The sequence below is a fragment of the Symphalangus syndactylus genome, chromosome 2, assembly GCF_028878055.3.
Source record: "Symphalangus syndactylus isolate Jambi chromosome 2, NHGRI_mSymSyn1-v2.1_pri, whole genome shotgun sequence".
Classification (NCBI taxonomy): Eukaryota; Metazoa; Chordata; class Mammalia; order Primates; family Hylobatidae; genus Symphalangus; species Symphalangus syndactylus.
Window position 1 is genome coordinate 150001783 of NC_072424.2, and position 17125 is coordinate 150018907.

The window sequence follows — 17125 nt, forward strand, 5'->3', positions numbered from 1 at the left end:
ATGAGATATTTATTTACCTTGTACTTTATGTTGCAAATTTCCTAAAACTGTAATTTTAACAATCTACACGTTTATATTTATGTGATGGTTTTGTTAATTTCATTTCAACACTTTTCTCCAACAAGTGGATTTATACAAAACTGACAATGTGAATCTTCTTCAGCATCCCCCTTCAACATCTTAATAGGATAAAATGAATCATAATTTTAAACTACATTTCTTAATTTAAAGAAAAAAATTATGTGGACATATTCACATTCAAGGTGAGTATCCAGCAAACAGTAAATCAGGCAGGTGGTTATGTTGGGAAATGGTAGCAAAACATTTACAATTGATGCCATATGGCTTTCAGCCTAGTAGGGCCAACTAGCTGTGTTCAATGACTCTGGGGAAATTAAGCTGTTTGAAGGTCATTAATGCTAATTCTAAACCTCTGGGGCAGTGACAGGAAGTTGGCAGCAATATGCAGGGAAACCATACCTCCAACTGAGTGGATAAGCCTCCTTCATAAGTGGACCGAGGATTGTTCTTGTTGGGCCTGTGCTCTGATTTGGAGACAAAGAACCAGGTATAACCACTATTGCTGCATATACACAGCAGGCAGTAACGTATATTCTGATCCTGCCATTGTCTTTCTTAAACTGACCAGGAGTCCTTATCATAAAGTTCAAATCCCCTTCCATTATCTTCCTGTTTCAGCTGATACCACTGTCCTCTGGACTAAGCCCCAGGCACATTAAGTTTCTAAGTTGACATTTTTAATTAAGTTTTAAAGACATATTTGGAGAATTTTTTAATGCACAAGTATATGTCCAGCTCAAATAATTCCACTTTCAATGTGCTTTCCTGGGTTTCTTGAATGCCATTGAGAAATTACAGTACATATAAAGAAAATAGAAAAGAAATAGTAATCACTGAATCAATGATTAGCGAAAAAAAAACAGCAAAAGCTAAAGCTTTTCAGCAATTAAGTTCACCAATTTTCAGTAAATAACTCAAGTGAAAAAAATTAATTTATCTACTTGAAAATGGCTAATGCAGAGTCAAAGATTAAAATGTTGGAAATAAATTTTCTTCTTCCACGCCAACCTTTAAGGAAAATATTATTGAACTCTTCTGGAACACAAAATCTTTGCAACCAGCATTATTATGTATATTATCCACTTACATTAAATTAAAACTCTATATGCATGAGGGAATGTTTCTTCAAATATTAACCATAAATAGAAATTAGAAAAATGTATAAAATTAGGTTGTATATTTCATTCCTAAGATTTTCTAGACTGGGTTTTCTGAAAGATGCAACACCATTCTCTTGATATTCTACAAATAGAAACACGCTACCCCAGAGCATTGGGTTCAGAACGTGCTACCCCAGAAGATGGCACCTTCACATTTGAGAAAATCACAAAGGAGAAAGGTCTCTGACCTTCTCCAATCCTTCTTCTCTGAAGCAAGCTGTAAAAGAATCTGATCTTCAGCTGGGTGCGGTGGCTCACTCCTGTAATCCCAGCACTTTGGGACGCCGAGGTGGGTGGATCACGAGGTCAGGAGATTGAGACCATCCTGGCTAACACGGTGAAACCTCGTCTCTACTAAAAATACAAAAAATTATCCGGGTGTGGTGGTGGCACCTGTAGTCCCAGCTACTCGGGAGGCTGAGGTAGGAAAACGGTGTGAACCCGGGAGGTGGAGCTTGCAGTGAGCGGAGATCACGCCACTGCCCTCCAGCCTGGGTGACAGAGCGAGACTCTGTCTCAAAAAAAAAAATAAAAAAAGAATCTGATCTTCCTCTGAAGTATGTGATAAGAGCCTCATGTGCCTCATATCTGGAGACAAGGAATGTCACACTGGGACACAGAAAATAATATGAACAAACAGGCCTTGCTAAGTTCCCCCAGCTTATTACCATTAGATCATACTCCTTCTGTTCAATCATGCTTCCTCATGACTGTCTACTCCCCATCCAACCTAAGCATAAATATACATAGATTTCGCCATTTCTTTGGGTCTTCATTTCTGAAGGTCCACATGTCACATAAAATTTACATTAAATAAATATGTATGCTTTTCTGTTGTTAAACTGCCTTTTGTTATAGGTGCTTCAGCCATGAACCTAGTGATGGATGAGAAAAAAAAATCCCTTCTACCCTACACTAACAAGGAAGGACGAGAGAGAGAATTCTAATTTCTTACCATAGGTATTCAATGTGATGAGAGGGTGGTCATTTGATGTATAAAATTAGGAATTCATTCTAAAACATGTTTGAAACTTTTGTTTAGTTTATTGCAGAGGAAGGGGCAAGTTTGGTGCTCCAAATTCCTGTTTTATTTGCCATCATAGAAAGGATTTGAATTTGCAAGACACTTCAGAAAAGTCTGATTTTTTTTTTCACTTTAAATGTGGTATTGTGGTTACCGTAATGAGGTGGCATCGACACTGCTAATACTTACCCTTTGGAGTTTACCCCAAGGCTTTACCATAAGACATCATCCAGATCACTGTGCTTTCTTTTAAAAAACAAGTCTTTATTAAAAAGAAAAGCACAAACTAGACCATCACAAATAGAAATTAGTAATAGCCAGAAACGTATTTAGCAGCGATATTTTTTCTTTTTTTTTTTTAACAGTCTTGCTCTGTCTCTCAGGCTGGAGTGCAGTGGCGTGATCTCGGCTCACTGTAACCTCCACCTCCCAGGTTCAAGCAATTCTCCTGCCTCAGCCTCCCAGAGTAGTTGTAACTAGAGGTATCCACCACCACACCCAGGTAATTTGCATATTTTTAGTAGAGTTGGGGTATCACCATGTTGGCCAAGCTGGTCTTGAACTCCTGACCTCAGGTGACCCGCCTACGAAAGTGCTGGGATTACAGGAGTGAGGCACTGCACCCAGACTTATTTAACATCAGTTCTAAACATTGTTGACACATTGCAGTATCTAATTTTCTCTAGTATCCTTAATTAATTATATAATGTGACTTTTGAAGAATTCTTATATACATTAAGATAAAGTTCAAGAAGGCCATTAGCAAAGGATTTTAAAAAGAGTAGTTTTTTTACAAAGATTTTCCATTTTAAACAGATTTTTCTTATAAAATAAATTTCTCCATGTCTTTTAAAAATACAAAACTTGGCTCCCATTAAATATGCTCATTTTTAGTTACCCATGGGATACCCTTACTTATCTATGATAACAGATACTTGTCATAATTTCCTGTATACTCCTAATGTCAGAGGTATGTTTACAAGTGGTATCATTTACTTCTGGATTTCATTTCCAGCTATTTAACCTCCAGATTCATGATAAAGCATTTTTAAGATTATCTCTGAAAACAATACCTGCTTTTTATTTACTCAAAATATATCTACACTTAACATAAGTACACTTTGGATAAGCAGTTATTTTTAGGCAAACTTTTACTAAGATAAGTATATGACAACATAAATAATGGAGGATATCCATGTGTAGCTAAAAGTGAAAATATTTACTTTACCTGGAAGATGTGTTTTTTTTTAAAAAAACCCTGAAACAATTGATTTCATGCAAAAAAAGTGCTAAAAGAAAAATGCGTAATCTGTGTATGATAAAAACATTTTCTCGAGCTGTGCAAATGACCTTGTTGATTTTTATTTTATCTAAGAGTGATTTTAATATGCAATAATACAACTTACAGCAACATATAACAATGCATTTAATAGTAATGCACAAAAGTAACAAAGCAATGCAGATAAAAATGTTATACTGAACTCATCATTTGACATACTTCCTGTATTAGAATAATTTGCTGAATAATGTCAATTATCAAAACATGTAGCTGCTATGTAGTCCCTTAAAAACTGATATTTCCAGCATGTATATAATACACATATAAGTATATTCGTGTTGAACATAGCTTTAGTACTTTTTATATTTTTTAAAAAGAAATTGTATGCCTTTTGTTCAAAACCACTATAACTTACTTGACCTGTGTGTGATTTTTATTTTCCGTTAAAATATTTAATTTCCAATATAGTTTGGATATAGGACAGTCTGCATTTTAGGAAGCAAAAAAATAAATTTTAGAAAGGTAAAATATCAAAGCCAGTTTTGTAGTAATAGTGATGTCTAAAAGTTGAAATAGTAGCTGTCATTAAATGAGCACCTACTATATTTCAGGCACTAAACTGGATTCTTATAGACTCTTTAATAATAATATCATACATTATAAATGTGAAATTTTAGACTGCAAAGTACATAATTTGCTAAAAGTCACAGATGTAATAAACTGTCAATCCAGAATTTGAACTTAAATCTTTTGGCTGCAGAGAGGAAAACAAAAGAACGGTAGGTAAATAGCTAGATGAATCCGTTGACTGACAGTCGTATCAGCTTCCCTTTACTGAATGCTGATCTCATCACACCAGTATAACTTTGTAAAATGTGTTTATTATTTCCATGTTCAAAGTGAGTGACTTAAGGCTAAAAATGATAAGAAATGTGTCCTTGATGGCAGCTATCACTGGAAGATCCAGAATTTTAACCAATATTTCACTATCCAGTATTACTCATTTCAAAGCACTCAGCCTTTCTGCTATCACATACAATTTCCACTTCAAGTAACAAATTCAAATATAATCGGTACAAAGTTTATCCTACCCTGAAAATGAAATGTATAATATTCAAGAACAACTTGATGATTCACATCTGAGAAAACATAGTACTCTCAAAGTGACAAATACTGAATAAATAAATATTACCTCTGTATTGGATGTCTAAAAATGAGTAAGGACAAGATACTTCAAGCTGGAAAAATTAGAATGCAAACAAAAGACAACGGAGAAACCAAACATAGCTGGTCACATATGTATTTTTGTAACGATTTTTAAGTCTGGGAGTCTTGTTTCCTAAGCAAACATTTATTTTTTTGTTAGCCAGAAGTTTATATCTCCCTAGATTATGTAAAATACTGAAAAAAGAAATATGAAAACTTTATTTTTAGTTGTGTCATCAAACAGTGCCTTACATATTTGAATGACTACACTTTCAAAAGCTGCCAAACTTTAATTTCTTCTGTTAGTATCTATATCTACACATATTCAACATTCAAAGTAAGGAATCTTGTAGTGTGTGTTATATTGTTCAAGTATTGATGATTTTGTTGCAACTCTGGGAACACTTTTTAGCCCCTGAAGCCTGAATTAGGGGTATCTATATAGAGAGGAAATTATTGGCTTATCAAAAGTGTGCATAGATTCTGTAGGTCAAGTCTATCCATCATAGACTTCCTAAAAGGTGGATTAGATTTGAAGCTCTCCCAATTTATTTTGTTATGGTTTATTGGCACATTCATTTTGCACAACTGTTTATACAAAATAAATGGCTGCTGATATCTTAAGCCCCTCCATTAGTGGAGTCCAATTCACCATCTAAGATAACAAAAACATAGGAATCTTCAGTTCCTACTGCTACCATTACAGAAGGCTCAAGCTGTAGAATATTTGATGCTTTCTGCTCTCAAAGTTCTGATCCAGTCCTTTCTCTTACATAACATCTGTCCATGGCCTTGCTCAGAGGGACCCAGTGCTCATTCAAAGATCCCTTTATTGTGGTGAATGTTTAATTTCTTACTAATATTCATTCAAATGCAATACATGTATAGTTACATTCAGTCTGTGCTGCTATAATGGAATATAAGAGACTGGGCAATTTGTAGAGATTCTTCATGGTTCTGGAAACTGGAAAATCCAAGATGCAAAGGCAAGTGTCTGGTGAGGACCTTCTTTCTGTGTCATCTCATGGTGGAAGGTGAGACAGCAAGAGATTGAACTCCCAGTTTAAGTTATTTTAAATCAGCATGAATCTGTTCACAAGGCTTCAGCCTTCATGACCTAAACACCTCCCATTGGGCCCCACCTCCCAACAGTGGTTCATTGGATTATGTTCCAACACATGCCTTTTGGAGGGACACAGCCAAACGATAATGATATATAACAGCATTTTCTAAGTGTTCATTTTGATGAATTTTGACAAATGTTTACAGTAGTGTAACAACCACTTCAATGGAGACGTTTCATCCTAAAAATTCCCTTGTTCTATAGATTCAATTTTTATATTCTTCTGAAATTTTATGCTGAAATCTAATACCCAATATAATGGTATTGCGAGTTGGAGGCTTTGGAAGGTGATTAGATCATAAGAACAGAGACTTAATCAAAGGAGTTAGTGCTTTTTATAAGAGACCCTGGAGATATCCCGTCCTTCTACAATGTGAGGAGACCAAAGAATGACAGCCACCTCTGAATCAGGAAGTGAGTCATTACCAGGCACTGAGTCTGTCAGTAACGTGAATTTGAACTTCTGGTCACCAAAACTGTGAAAAATAAATTTTGGTTGTTTATAAACTACCCAGTCTATGATATTCTGTTACAGCAACCTAAAGTACTATGTTACCTGGTGCCCCTTTGTAATCAGTCCTCGCCCCCAACCTGACACCTAGCCCCTGTCTACCCCACTCAGATTTGGGTGGCTACAGTTTTGGCTATTAAATAATGTCACAAAAATTGAATCATATACTATGTAGCTTTGATTGTTTTTTATTGAGTTTACTTAATGCGTTGGAGATTTATTCATGCTGTTACATATGTCTATATTGTATTTTTTTATCGCAAACTAGTGTTCCATTTGATTATACCTTTACTAATACATGGGCCTCTGGATTATTTCTAGTTTAAGGCCATGCAAATAAAGTTGCTATAAACATTAGCAAATGGGTCTCTGTATGAACATGCTTTTATTTCTCTTGGGTAAACATCCAGGAATTGACAGTTGAGTCATATGATAAATGTATATTTAAATTTAAAAGAAACTTCCCTATTGTTATCCAAAGCAACTATACCACTGATGTTTCTACATATCCTCATCAGTACTCCGTCTTCTGTGATTTGATTATAGCCGTCCTAGTAGCTGTATAGAGCATCTCATTGCAGTTTTAATTGCATTTTCCTAATGACTAGTGGCGTTAAGCAAATTTTCACTGCTTATTTGCCATTGGTATATACAGTGGTTCCACGTTCTCCGTGAGAGATTAGTTCTAGAACCCTGATGGATGCCAAAATCCAGAAATGCTAAAATTCCAACATTGGTCCTGTATAACCTGGGAAAATTAAAACTGAGCCCTCTGCATCCTTGGGCTGCCCAATCTGGGAATACTATATTTTCTATCCATAGTTGGTTGAATCTGTGAATGCGGAGCTCGTACACAGGAAAGGCCAACTATATTTTTTGAAAGTCCAGTTTTTAGTCTGTTTCTACCAGTTATAAAAATTTCCAGTTCGCATATATGGAAACTGTTTTTATGTGGATGGCTGAGGATTCTTTTGGAAAAATATACTGTCAAGAAAAGAACATAGGGATTATAAGCCTGACTCTATAGCAAAATCTGATTTTTTAAAAAGAAATTTTTATTAAAATGTCTAAAAAACACTGGGGCCCTGTTGACATCACTTGGATACCCGGCTGGTATAATCTATGACAGTATAAAAGCCTGTCTATGTACTCTTCCATGGAATATGAGATGTTGAGGACTTTGGCATGTCGGTAGTTATGTCCACTGGTATTTATTTAGGCAGAGTATGGGGGGTTGCCAGGATTAAGAGAGGGCATAGGGTCAAGTGTGCATCCTGAGAAGCCATGAACAGAAAAGAAAGTGTAACCTAGTAAACCGTGCAGTTCCCGCAGGAATCTGGCAGGAATGGGACACAGTGGGCCCAGCATGGTCTACCAACCCCCTGCCGAATCCTTGAAATTCCTTCTGAAAACCTCCAGAAAGAAAGGACAGAGTACTGCATAGAGGGTTGAAGGTTCTGGTTTCTCCTGGCTCTTGTTTCTGTTTACGATTTGTATCTGTAGTAGTTTCCTGGGACTGCCCTAACAAAACAGCGCACAGTGGGTGGCTTAACCATAAGTGTACTGTCTCAGAGTTCTGGAAGGCAGAAGTCTAAAATCATGGTGTTGAAAAGGTGGCTCCTTCTGAGAGCCACAAGGAAAAAACTATTCCAGAGAAGTCTCTCTCCTTATGTCATGCAGCTTTGGGTGTTTCTTGGTGTTTTAGTCTGTTCTCCTGCTGCTCATGAAGACATACCAGAGACTGGATAATTTATACAGAAAAAGAGGTTTAATGAACTCACAGTTCCATGTGCTGGGAAGGCCTCATAGTCATGGCAGAAGACGAAAGGCTCATTTCACATGGCGGCAGGCAAGAGAGAATGAGAACCAAGCAAAGAGGAGACCCCTTATCAAACCAACAGATCTTGTGAGACTCATTCACCACCACAAGAACAGTATGGGGAAAATCACCCCGTGATTCAATGATCTCTCACCAGATCCCTCCCACAACACATGGGAGTTACGGAAACTACAACCATGATTCAATTACCTCCCCCAAATCCCTCCCACAACACATGGGAGTTACAGGAGCTAAGACAGACCATATCGCTTGGCTTATCAATGGCATTCTTCCTGTGTCTTCACATCGCCTTCTCTGTATACCTATCTTTCCCTGTGTCCACATTTCTCCTTTTTGTAACTACAGAGTCATATTGGATTGGGCCCATCCTAATGACTTCATCCTGACTTGGTCATCTGCAAAGGCTGTATTTCCATACAAGGTCACATTCACAGCTACTGGAATTACCGCCTCATTATTTGCTGAAGGTACACAATTCAACCCATAACACTGTCAGTCTAGTAATTGTGCCCTTTTAGGTAATTTCTGTTTTCTACTCATAATTTAAAATGAAAGCATCTTGAAATTATAAAAGACAATAGTGCTAAGAGAAAATTTCCATCAACCTATGATTTTAAACTCTTCAAAGTGCTAAGAGAAAATATCCATCAATCTATTATTTTAAACCTTTCTAAATTATTAAGAGTAAGATATATAAAATAAGATAATTTTCAGGACAGCCATGGTTGTTCATGCGTGTAATCTCAGCACTTTGGGAGGCTCGGGAGAGCAGACTGCTTGAGCTCAAGAGTTCAAGACCAGCCTGGACAAGATAGTGAAACTTCATTTCTACTAAAAATACAAACAATTAGCCTGGTGTGGGCATGGTGGCAAATGCCTGTAGTCCCAGTTACCCAAGAGGCTGAGGTGGGAGACCTGCTTGAGCCCAGAAAGTCAAGGCTGCAGTGAACCATGATTGCACCACAGCACTGCAGCCTGGGTGACAGCTTGAGACCCTGCCACATACACACACACACATATTCAAATAAATGATTGAGTTTACATACCAAAGAGCACCAAAATATATGCTTCAATGAGAAGAAAAGAGTGAGATCTAAGTGGCACTGAGTTATACAGAAACTTGAAAACACGTTGGTGTATCTAAATAATCAATAACCAAAGTAACAGCAATAATAACATTAAGGATAATGACTATTTAGCTTGGAATTTAAAAAACAATACATAATTATATTTACAAATTGCAATAATATAAAAACTGGAAGAGATGATCATATCTAAAATTTTCTATAGCCCTTAAATTGTTCAGGTAGAAGGAGATGATTGATTCAAGTTGTACTTTGCTAATGCAACCTTGTGCTTCATTAGTGCTAATGCACTTTGTTCAACATTTAATAACTAAAGAGCAATGAAAAGCGACACAGATTAAATGGAAAAGGAAATATACAAACAACACACCCCCCAAAAATATGCAATCAAGTCAATGAAAAGCAGAAAACAAACGAAAAAAGTAAAGAAGTAAAAATACAGTGAAATTTTATTAAAGATGCAGAAATATATCCATATGTGTCAAAATCATATTTAGTATAAATACATTAAGTTCACTATTAAAAGACAGAGAGTACAAGCTATAATGACAAAGGATTTTTACACGCTGAGGGACATAAAATGATATGCCAAAATTTAGATTGTATAGTGACATTAATATCTCATTAAATATGCTAGAGCAAAATCTGAAATATATTCAAAAATTAACTTTGGGAGCCCGAGGTGGGTGGATCAAGAGGTCAGCAGATCGAGACCATCCTGGCTAACATGGTGAAATACCATCTCTACTAAAAATACAAAAAATTAGCCAGGCATGGTGGCAGGCGCCTGTAGTCCCAGCTACTAGGGAGGCTGAGGCAGGAGAACAGGGTGAACCCGGGAGGTGGAGCTTGCAGTGAGCCGAGATCGTGCCCCTGCACTCCAGCCTGGGCGACAGAGCCAGATTCCATCTCAAAAAAAAAAAAAAAAAAAAAAAAAAAGCTTTCCAGTTGAAATATCTTTATAACGTAATATTGAATTCTCATGGCTAAGGAAAAATAATTTTATAATTAATCAGGTCTAAATAAAATAAATTAAATACTGAAAGGGCAAAAAATTATCTTAAAGCTTTTACACTTCAATGCTCAGTTTTGCTGTGAACCTAAAACTGTTTTAAAATTAAATTATGTTAAATAGAAATAATTATTTGTGGGACATTTAATGTTTCTTGATTAACCCTTGGACTTGTAGAGATTTTAACTTAGAACAGGCATAAAAATTGTAACAATTGTTATTGTGAATAGAATAGAATATTGTTCTGAGAACAGTAAATATTTCTTGAGAATTTCGATGTGTCAGAGGCTGGAATATTTTCACATATTGTTTAACTCTTTTGTCTTATATACTATTTTGTCTTTAAAACAATCAGATGAGGAAAATGAGGCTCAGATAGCAACTAGCCTGACCCAAATCACACAGCTAGAAAGCAGAGGATGCAGGATTTAAACCCAGAACCTGTTTGACTATTCACTACACTCTACCACCTCCAAGGAACGTGGTGCGTATATGATACTTGAGGACATATCAACAGTCACGACTAAGATTTAGTAAAACGGTGGAGAAATGAAGACAATGTTGAAAGAGAAAGAGTTCTAAGCCAACCACAATTAAAGTCTGAGTATGAAGAAGTCATGCAAAATATTTAACAATTTTACAAATGAAGAAGATGAGGCTAAGAGAGAATTCATTGCTTGCCTTATCGGACATCACAGTCCTCACTAATTATTTTAGTTTGTGTTTTCTTTCACATGTCTTGAAACTTGCACCATCCTATAATAGTCACTAGAATTTAGTACTTAATTTTTCTCTCGTTTCTGTGCATCTGTGCATGGAGAGGGATACCCCTGCTGCATGCTGATAGAAACTGACATTGTTTGAAAACACCTACTTTCATTTCCTAAATATGTGACTTCAAATATAACATAATTAAATATATAAATACTTAGGATATTTTTCTCTCTCTTAAAATTTATCTTAGCTTTGCAGGCCATAAGCTCAGAAATATGTGTTCCTTGTAAAAGCCACCATCTTGACCTCTTATTCTCCAACCATTAGCACAGTAAGTGTGCATTTAAACAGTTAACTAGCTATGAAATTGTTGGTAGAGGAGTTCTACAAAAACTGCAATGTATTAAAATCCTGTTTGGTCACAACTTTCTGAGGGAGGGAAGAAAACTTCATATGAGTTATGGCGATGTAATTTATGTTGATTATAAGAAAAAATTTGTTTAGGCCAATAAAATTCAAATTAACAAAGCACATTCAGAAACGAGGTTTAAAACATAAATAGCATGAAATAGGGGAGATTAGAGCTAATATTTTCCAGGAGCTAAATAAACACACAAGCTCATATAGCATTTATTGTAAAGGTTAGAAGAGAAATCTAATTCAATATATTTAATGTACATGTAGAATGATTAGAATCTGTCTGGTTCTTGATAAATATAATCTAAAGAATTAGTTTAGACATCTTTCTCCCATCTTCAGTCAGAGTTTTATAAATTAATGAAATTATCTATTATCATTTCATCTTAGATGTCATAAGACTTTGGAAACAGGGGGTATTAGGGACTAATTTACAACACATAAATAGCTTGAACAGGTGGTACTTAATACCATCACAGATACTGGTCACTGGGTAGAGTTCACAGTTATGGAAGTGAATGCCAATTAGAAAAATGTTCATATCCTCATCACTGAGTAAACTTAAACTAAGTGAAAAGACACCACTTGCCAGGTGCAGTGGCTCAGGCCTGTAATCCCAGCACTTTGGGAGGCCGAGGCAGGCAGATCACGAGGTCAGGAGATCGAGACCATCCTGGCTAACAGGGTGAAACCCCGTCTCTACTAAAAATGCAAAAAAAAAATTAGCCAGGCGTGGTTGCGGACAACTGTAGTCCCAGCTACTCGGGAGGCTGAGGCAGGAGAATGGTGTGAACCCGGGAGGCGGAGCTTGCAGTGAGCCGAGATTGCACCACTGCACTCCAGCCTGGGCGACAGAGCGAGACTCCGTCTCAGGAAAAAAAAAAAAAGAATGGATGAATACAAATGCCTTTAATTCCGTTCAGACTTAAGACTTCACAGTTCTCAGAGACACCAAAGAAATTCTTTCCAAAAGTTTTTTTTGCAGAGATATATTTAAAGGCATAATTATATTTTTAAGAGCTTCCCAGATTGTAACAAATATAAGTAACTTCAACTAGCAAATAAGAAATTCATAAATGTAGCTAGCTGCTCAGTATTGCTGATTTGATATCATTTGATATCTTCGAAGTGTACCAACATTTAATGAGGATATAACTGAGTGAATCCTGCAACAGAAATATTAACATATTTGCTAAAATGAGCTATAATGGATATATATATTTCCAATGTCATTTAGAGCAAATACTTATATTAATCAGGCTGAATTATATGACTCCTACATTGAATCTTTGAACAATTGAGTTACAGTGGCAAATAATAGACAAATAAAGAAATGACATAATTAGATCATAAACTGATTTAGTAGTCTTATATAATTTTTATGTAGAGCCTGAAGGAAGAGTGCTGATCATGAAATAGTATCCTAAAAGAATGCAGCTATTACTTAATAATACAAGGAAATCAGAAAATTTGTCAAGGATCATGCAGCATAGTGAGTAGTGATGATTTACATATATCTGAATAGATGATTTACATATATCAGAATAGATGATTTACATATATCAGAACTGATGATTTACATATATCAGAACTGATGATTTACATATATCAGAATAGATGATTTACATATATCAGAATTGATGACTTACATATATCAGAATATTCATCCCTTAACTTAACTACTCATAGATAACAACTTGAGCATTGTGAAATGTTGTTTTCTCTCTGAGGTATTCTTTCAGATCCTACATACCAGTGAAACTACTGATATCAGCTCCTCCGAAGGGCTCCAGGAGAAGCTGACTCACTAAAGGGTGAAGTTTCTATATCCTGGTGATTTAAGATTTAATCCCCCTAACCCAAACCAGTCAGTGACCCCATTTATCCAGCCCCTGGTCCTCTACAATCCCTTCACCCCAACCAAGTACTCTCTGGAAAGACAGATTTGAGGGTGCTCGCATCTCCTCACTCAGCTGTCCTGCAATCATTAAACTCCTTCTTTACTGCAAACTCTGTTTATCAATTTATCAGACTGTGACTGCACAGCAGTCAGAGAATACAAACACGTGAGTCCTGTATCATTTATAAATATTTAACTTTTATATATATTTAACTTCTATACACATAATTGACTATTTTGTATATTACTATTAGTAGGTAATAATAATATTTATATTTCCTCCATAGGTAGCTTCTGGGGCATTTCTGCCTGGTAAATTTTATTCTTTAATGACAAAGACTAAAGTAAGTAACTTTAAAATATTATTGAGAATTTTTTTTCTATTGATGGGACACTGAATTTGTAGGTAGAAATAAAAACCTAGCTTTTTACTAAACTTAATTTTAAACACAATTCAAAATATAAATATAAAATTAAGAATTTCCAAAATTAAACTTAGTTTTAGAAACTCACATAAGCAAGTGTAATACTGAAGAGCAAAGAAACTGTGGTCTACAAAAAAAATTATAAGTAATTCATGAAATCTAAGGGCTAATTTGTGAAGTAAATTAGGAGGATATTTTATGCTGTAGCACCATCCTAGAGACCAAGAGAATCGCTCTAGGAAAACCTGCTCAACTCTTTTTAACCAGAAATTCTTTCTTTCTCCAGAAATCCCTTTCAGGTAATGCCTAATAATATCTCACTGAACATGTATTAGAAATCGTAGTTTAATTTTTAATTAAATAATTCAGTGAAAATATATTAATTGTAAAGATAAATTTTAACACATATGGGAATACTAGACTTACGGTGGTCATCAACCCAAAATGCTACAAAATTACATGGAATGGTTAGTTTGGCAAAAATAAATATCAACACTACCACCAAAAACCTAGGTTTCAAAAAGAAATACAAGAAGCATTCCAAAATGTTAAAAATTTTTCATTTGTCTACTTTCTAAATGCTCTTTAAAATACTTATGTCATCATAATTTTGAAGTTTAAAAGTAAAGAAATAGTTCTCCTAGTTAATATACTGCCTTAAAGTTACTCTGGCTCACAAACAGAACAAATCAAAGCATGACTTGACAGCCGTCAAATTACAGGAAATTGAAGCTAAATGAAATTGGACACCTCACCTCATCTAAACTCCTTACTTTATAAGAAGGAAAAGCCTCACAAAATGTTGAGGTCATTTAGCTTAAAGTCATCAGGTGAGTTAGAGATAATCTGAGAACACCACTTTTTTTCTCTTTGTTACTATTCTCTCATGAAATTTTGCCTGAAAACAGGTCTACTAAAGATATAAGAATTTGTAATGAAGATGAATATATATCATTGTCTTTCTGCTTAGGGTTGTTCAATATTTTCCCATTGATAATATATAAAATCCTACCTACTTTGACCCCCTATCATTGCCTTTCTGCTTAGGGTTGTTCAATATTTTCCCATTGATAATATATAAAATCCTACCTACTTTGACCTCCTCTCCCACCATTTCCTTGCTATCTCCTAGAACTTCATTCTTGACTCCAAAGCTGCACCCTCCTGCATCAGTTTCTTTTGTTTGAAATCTTCAGCCCTTCATAAATTTCATCCACCAAACTCCTATTTATCCTTTAACTCCCTATTATTTTTTCTTACACTGCCACATTTTCCTTCATTAGCACATATCCAATTTAAAGTTATATAGTTTGAGTTTTTGCTTGACTTTCTGTTTCTGCATTAAAGCATAAGCTCCACAAAAGCAAGTATCATGTCTGATTTAACAGGGTATATTCTATTCTTATAAGAGTGCTGCCACGTAAGTGTCAATGAATGTTTGTGAAATAAATGAAGGACTAAAGGAGTGACTGAACAAATAAAAATAAGTTCTCTGTGTGTATTGTATGTGTGAATAAGATTTTGAGTTTGGCCAAGGCAGTTAATCACATATTAACAACTCATTAAAGTTTATTGCTATGAGGTACACAATTGGTTCAACACCAAATTCTAAGATGAAACAAGGTTTGTGTTCAGAAATATAGTGTCACTTTTTCTAATATCAGTTGCCCTCCAACTATCAGCATGACACATGCAAACCATTGATACGTGTTTTTCTGTTTTTTTTTTTGTATTGAAGATACAACATGAAGGAAAATTATTATATTTCTAATAGGAAGTCCTGTTCTAAATGACAACAAATCTGAGCGTGAACACATTTGTTTAAAAGAGAGAGATTAAAAAGATGAGATTCTGTTTGTACAGTATATAACTGAAGAGAGTTGTATCTAGCAATTTGACAAGAAAGGTGAAACAGAACATTAACCTGAGCACACAAGTTCAGCTAATGATCTGGGATGGGGAGTTGTGGGTAGAGAGGAGGACAAAGACGAAAGACAACCGTTTACCCCAAGTTACTCTCCAAAGATGAGAAAAAGCCCTCTTAGTAATGTCTTTCAAAATCTAACTACTTTCAAGAACACATCGATAAGATACAGAGAGATAACAATCAAGTTGGACAGTAACTTAAAAGTCAGATGTCTTTTTAAGCATAAGTAACTTAGAACTGTAAAGTAAAAAACACTAAATGTCATTGACTTTAAAGTGGATACTGAAGAAAAAGAAAACCCTTCTATTAAAAACTAGACTACATGCAGTAACTTATGTAGAAAACTTAGCATAAATATTTATACAAAATTGCCCTACCCTATTTTATTAAAGTATGACATTATAAATTAAGAGAAAATCATTTTAAAAATGAGTTATATTTTAGGCCTTTTTTCTCAAAATGAGTTTCATAAATTGATATGGTTATTAGCATAGGAATTTCAATAATAGGAACAAAGAAACCAAAAGAAAATGTGTGTGTGTGTATGTATACAATTACCTGGCATTCCAACTTCAACATGTTTAAAAATATTTCAGTAAAAAATGTTAGATTTATTTTAAGGTAGTTTGTAAGATATTTATTAGGTTTATTTGTAGGCCTTGCACACTAAGTTAAGCAACACTATCATAAAATAAATTATTTAATAATGAAACAGAAACTCAAAGCTTCATATTATAATTAAATAAACTCTAAAGTATCTAGTAACTTCAACTGTATCCCTAAAATAACATCAGGTCTACAGTGTGTATCAACTTGCCCAGAGAAAACGCAACAATGAAAGAAAGAAAGAGATATCTATTTTTTCATAAAAGATCAACACACTTTGTCCAATTTTTTTGTCCAACTGCTATCAAGTGGGCCAACGCTAATGGCAAATAAAAGAGCTGCCATTCAACATGCATTCTAGTAGTGAATATTAACTGACTACTATGTGAAAGCAGTGTTCGTTGAACAAATAAAAGAATCTTTGCCTGCGTGACGCTTATATTTTGGTCACTTTACATTTTACTGGAGGAAACGTGAAGAATAGAATACCAGCAATATTAACAACATTATCCCACTAGAAGGTCTCCAGTGACTGATACTTTCAGACTCATGTCAATGACCCTATATGATCTTTATATTCCAAGGAGCATGGCAATGGATTTTAACATTTCCAAATTAAAAGGTAATGGTAAAGTAATGATAACCAACACAAAAATGACTCCCTGGAAACGACAGCAACTCATTTCAAATGGCTTTGGAATGCCATTAGGACAGTACCTTTTTCTTTGTAATGCAAAAGTCTCACAATCCAGAGAGCAGGTCTTGTGAATTTTGTGAATTTTGATGAGAGGTAAGGCATTACAGAAAGACCCAAA